Here is a 5,642-nt window from a genome sequence, read left to right on the forward strand (position 1 = left end):
GGTCCCATCTGATTGGCTTCTCCAGCACATCACTGGGGAAAGCTGCAAGCTGAAGAGAAGATCGGGACCTGTTATGAGCCCTGATGGCCAAGCTGGGCAAGCAAAGAACAGCCTGTTGTTGTCCCGTCACCCACAGAAACAGACTGCAACACAGCTGGGTAGCTACGGCAACTTTTCATTGGCTTGGAGAAAACCTCCCATCCCTTTTGGGAGGCCAACTGAGGATGTATTTAGATGTCCCAGATAAGGAAAACTGAACAAACCAAATAGATGCAGGAGAAGAAGAGGCTGATCTGGAAGGAGGGGGGGGGGTTAAAGGTGTCATCAGCTGGGAGTCATTGCGTTGCCACAGCTCTCCTTAAATTCCATTGGTCCTAACCTACCGGCCGTGCCAATTTAGCTTTGATGGTGAGTTGACTAGATTCTTGTGTCAGGGGCAGCAACAACAAATTCTCCTGTGCTTTGAACTCAAGAAATGTTCCTGGCCATTTGCCCCTGACAATACCTGCAAAATGCGGAAGACTCGCGACAGTGAAATATTGCCCATCCAAAGAGATGCGCATAGATGCCCTCCCTGGAAGGCTTTTGTCCGGAGTCAAGGCAAAACCAGCTGCAGAGGGAGAGGCAAATGACCTTGACAGAGATACGCAGGAAGCATTTACTGGGCAGAAGAGGCTGGAGCGTTTTTTTTAAAGCCCTGCCAAAGAAGATAATATTGGAAAGTGATTCAAGCATTCACCTCCCCTAATCCCTTGGAGCATAAGAAGGGGGGGAGGGGGAGGGGGAGGGACAGCACAATCCCCCCCACCAGATTCTGCTCTCATTGCCCACCTCAATACTAACAATGAAAGGATAATGATAATAATAAAGTAAAATAAAATAAAAATATAAAATACCCAATAAATATGAAATAATATAAAATAATATGAAAAATATAAAATATACAATATAAAATAAATAATAATATAAAATAATATAAAATAATATAAAATAATATAAAATAATATAAAATAATAATATAAAATAATAATATAAACTATAATCTATAACCTATAACCTATAAACTATTATAAACTATTATAAACTATTATAAACTATTATAAACTATTATAAAATATTATAAAATAATATAACATAATATAACATAATATAACATAATATAACATAATATAACCTATAACCTATAACCTATAACCTATAACCTATAAAATATAAAATATAAAATATAAAATATAAAATATAAAATATAAAATATAAAATATAAAATATAAAATATAAAATATAAAATATAAAATATAAAATATAAAATATAAAATATAAAATATAAAATATAAAATATAAAATATAAAATATAAAATATAAAATAATATAAAATATAAAATATGAAGTATAAAATAATATAACCTATAACCTATAAACTATAAAATATTGCAAAATATTATAAAATATTATAAAATAATATAAAATAATAATATAAAATAATAATATAAAATAATATAAAATATAAAATATAAAATAATATAAAATATAAAAGTCCAGCTCTCTGTTTTCATTGCCAATCTCAATACTAACAATGAAATGATAATAAAATAAAGTTATATAAAATAAAAATATAAAATAATACCAAATACCCAATAAATATAAAATAATATAAAATAATATTAATATAAGATATACAATAATATAAAATAATATTAAATATATAAAATAATATAAAACATAAAATATAAAACAACATAAAACATCATAAAATATAAAATAATACAAAAAAAATACAAAATACAAAACACTAAATACAATCAAACAAAACTGGTCTCAGGCTTCTGGCGGAGTAGATTTCCTGGTTTGCTCTCTCTAACGGAGCTGGCAGTCAGTGAGAAGAGATGTTGGGGGTTCGAATCCAACAGGTTCAACTCTTTAGCGCCCATCAGCCACAAGGGGGCAGCAGGATGTAAAGAGAGGATTGTGTTTTTTTATGTCTGTCCCCCTTTTGGGGTCTGACTCTGTAGGCTTTTTGCCTAAGAAACTGCTTGTCACTTGTGTTGCCTTTCTTCCCAGACACACACACACACAGACACACCAGATGGCCCTGGGTTTTCTTTCAGGAGGGACGTAGATAGCCAGGGATGAACTTTGCTGATCCTCATAATATATAGTTTCCGTGAATAAATCTCCCTGCTGTTCAAAAGTTCTGAAATCTGCTTTGCTGGTCCTGGGTCGGATTCTGAGCCTCACCCACACAGACCCCAAGTTTCACCTTCCAACTTGTGCCCCAAAGGTGCCTTTTCTTTCAAGGAGCAACTGGACTTGCTTTTCTTTGATTATCTTTCGCTTCTCATCCGAGAAGCTTCTTCAGCTTCCAACTTGTGTTATTATCATTTCTATCTCCTCTACCTCCAAGGCAGGGAATCTTGTGACGAATGGCTGCAAAAGTTAGCAGAGACGGCTGAACTGACTGCTTTGATCAAAGGCAAAAAGACAATTATTTTCGTTGCTACTTGGAAACCACATCTGGACTTTGTGCTCAGGGTGGGAAAAGACCAAAACTTTGATTTCGGTCTCTTTCCACCCTGGAAACAAAAACCCAAAACAGATGAGGTAGGTTTGTTGTTATAGAAATGACTGGGGTATATTACTATGCAAAAGTAAAAAAAGTTGAGGTTTGATGCTATTATCTTATTCTACTGCCCCGAAGGGAGTCAGGAGTCAATGCCTTTCCTTTTTTAAATTCCCTTTGTGCCACACTTTTCCTTTCCCTTTTCCCTCTCTTACTTTCTCACTGGTTCCTTTTGCATTTTTTTTTTTTTTGTATTTTATATTACAAACTAATAAAAAAACAAAACCTTAAAAAAAAAGGATCCCAGCCTTGCAGGATCCAAGTTATTCCACCATCGTTGCAGGTTCCTTGACCGCTGGAAGGCCTGACCCACATGGAGGAGGAGGGTCTCCAAGCCTTGAGATATCTTGTCTTAAACGTTGCCCATCCAGGCAAATCCTCTCTCGGCAGAACGGCCCCTCGGCGTGTTTTTGTCTTCTGCAGATTTATATATATATATATATAAATCAACCACTGGTTATTTCTGCCGTGCAATTTGCGTCGAATATCATTTTTGTTTTAATTACGGGCTTTGTCTCGGGCCAAGCTTGCATAGGCTGTTGTGTGGAGCCAATTACCATAAATTTCCCTGTAACAATTAAGAATATTGGTACCCTGAGCTGCGTGTATTTTAAATGTTATAATTATGCCGGGCTCTTCCGTTAATTGGCCTATCTGACTCTCTTACTTTTTATGCTGCTCATCTGCTCATTACCGTGGCCATTTAATTCAATTAGCACCTTAATTAGAAGAACAGCTATGTCCAATGTCGTTGGGCTTGTCAGGGTATGCAGCTTGATTAGTAAAGACAAACAGACGAAGCCGAGAAGGCGGTTGCCTCCTTCGGATGGAAGCTGGCCAGCTGCTAAAGCCGCACATCTCCACACATGCACACACCCGCTTTGCAGAGAGAGAGAGAGGACATAAAGAGAGCATCAGGCGGAGGAAGCACTGCAATAATTCACAGATCTGTGACTCAAAGCACATTTCAGCCTCCATACTCTGGACCTCGGAGTCTGCTGTCACTGCTAAATTATCCGCTGCTCCTCCGTGCTTCGTAAAAGGCACACGCTCACACGCCTACGTGGGACGGCTTCTTCTGTGGCACAACCCCTTGCAAAGGTTGCTCCTGCCCCCCTCGGGATGGGAGGTGCGGGTGGGTCACCCCTTCCAAGCTGATCTCCTTTCTGGAGGGTGCCAACCTCAAATCTGCCCCCCCCTTTTGCTCAACTGCCCTTCCTGGGTGCAGAAAGGACGGTTTGATTGTGCAAAGGAGACTCCCCAAAGGAAGCCTCCAATTCTCCGTGGCGGCTTTGTTTTTCGCCAGTCTATTTAAATCTTTATTCCCTGCCTATTAATTCTCCTAATTAGAATTAAATGAAGCATGCTAAATTGCTAGATTAACCAATAATTAAGCAGCCAAAGCGCCAATAATTAAGCGGCCGAAGCAGGGATGTTTAATACACAACGGCAGCCGTGTCTTTCTTTCTTTCTTTCCCTGGCGTGGCTTGGGTCATGGATGCTCATTTGGTACGAAGGAAATTTCGCTGGCCTTTCTAGGTCAATCTGTCCTCCCCACTCGGCCCCTTCCTCTATTTTATTTATGTTAGTTTATGCAAAAAGAAAATGTGTTGAGCAAGGTCATTTTATAATGTAAGATCAGAGTCAGACTGGAAGCCCAGAGGGACCCAGGCCTAAAACACGCCACAGATCATTTTTAAAAAAATCATCTAATAGAACTTCATATATGATGGCACTTGGACATGGATATTTGATCCATTGGGAATACCAGGGCAGCCTTATATAAATCTCTCTCCCATATGATCAGCTGATGGCTTTAGATTCGTCTGGAATCTAATGGACTGACTCAGGATTGAGTAGAATCCAAGGTCCCGGGGAGGAACCTTGGAGGTCTTCTACAATGGATCAGCCGAGAGAAGATGGACCTCTATGGCTGCAAAGAATCAACATCAACTTGATCACGCATAATCAATCAATCAAAAGAATGGAAGACTGGCAAAATCCTTGATTTAAACTATACCTAACTTAATGACTAGAACCAAAGATATTGGGAGTAAGGGAATTAAGAGAGATGACAGGCTGAGTAGAATTGTGCAAATATTTAATTCAAAGAGGAGGTTTCTCGTGGACATTACGCTATACAGTCTTTGAACCGGATCAAACTTCCAAATCGTAGCAAGAGTTTGATTCAGATTGCCAGATCAGATATGATCCCCCACAGTGATTGATTCAGGCAATTATTGCACGTTTCTTTTGTTTTAGTTATTTGTTAAATTTATTTGGTCGTGGTGGTGTTAGTTGAGAAGTCGTGTCTGATCCATCGCGACTGTTAGATATCACCTCCCCCCCTGCTGACAGACTGATAGAGGTTTCCACCAAGGTCCTCTGCTCCGGCGGGAACAGAGGTTGAATCCCATTGGTTAAGAGGTCTGACAGATCCCTTTAACAGGGGATGCTGCCTGACTATTCCTCAGCCGGATGTTTACTTGATTTGCAATAAAGAGCTGATGTTACTGAAGCCTTTGTGTGCCTCCTTTACCCGTTGTCCATGGACAACGTTCCTCCAGGCCTTCCTGTCCTCTACCATCCTCTGGAGTCCATTTAAGCTCAGGCCGGCTGCTTTGGTGACTCCATCCAGCCACCTCCTTCTCTGCCGTCCCTTCTTCTTCTTTTGCCCTCCATCCTTCCCAGCACGAGGCTCTTCTCCAGGGAGTCCTTCTTCCTTCTCATTAGGTGGCCAAAGTACTTGAGTTTCCTCTTCAGGATCTTCGAAAGAGCAGTCAGGGTGGATCTCCTCTAGGACTGACCGGTTGGATGGCCTTGCAGTCCAAGGGACTCCCAGGAGTCTTCTCCAGCACTTGTTATTTTTTTTTCTTATTTGGTATACGCCTGTGTATTTTAGATTCCGAATTAGATCAAATCCTATCTGTTGGCTTTGGACAACTAGATCTGAATTGATCCCAACGCCTGAAAGAAATCAGACGGTTGTTCCACATCACTGATTCAGAATGACTCAGGGATCCAG

Source organism: Thamnophis elegans, chromosome 11 (assembly GCF_009769535.1).
Source record: "Thamnophis elegans isolate rThaEle1 chromosome 11, rThaEle1.pri, whole genome shotgun sequence".
Taxonomy (NCBI): Eukaryota; Metazoa; Chordata; class Lepidosauria; order Squamata; family Colubridae; genus Thamnophis; species Thamnophis elegans.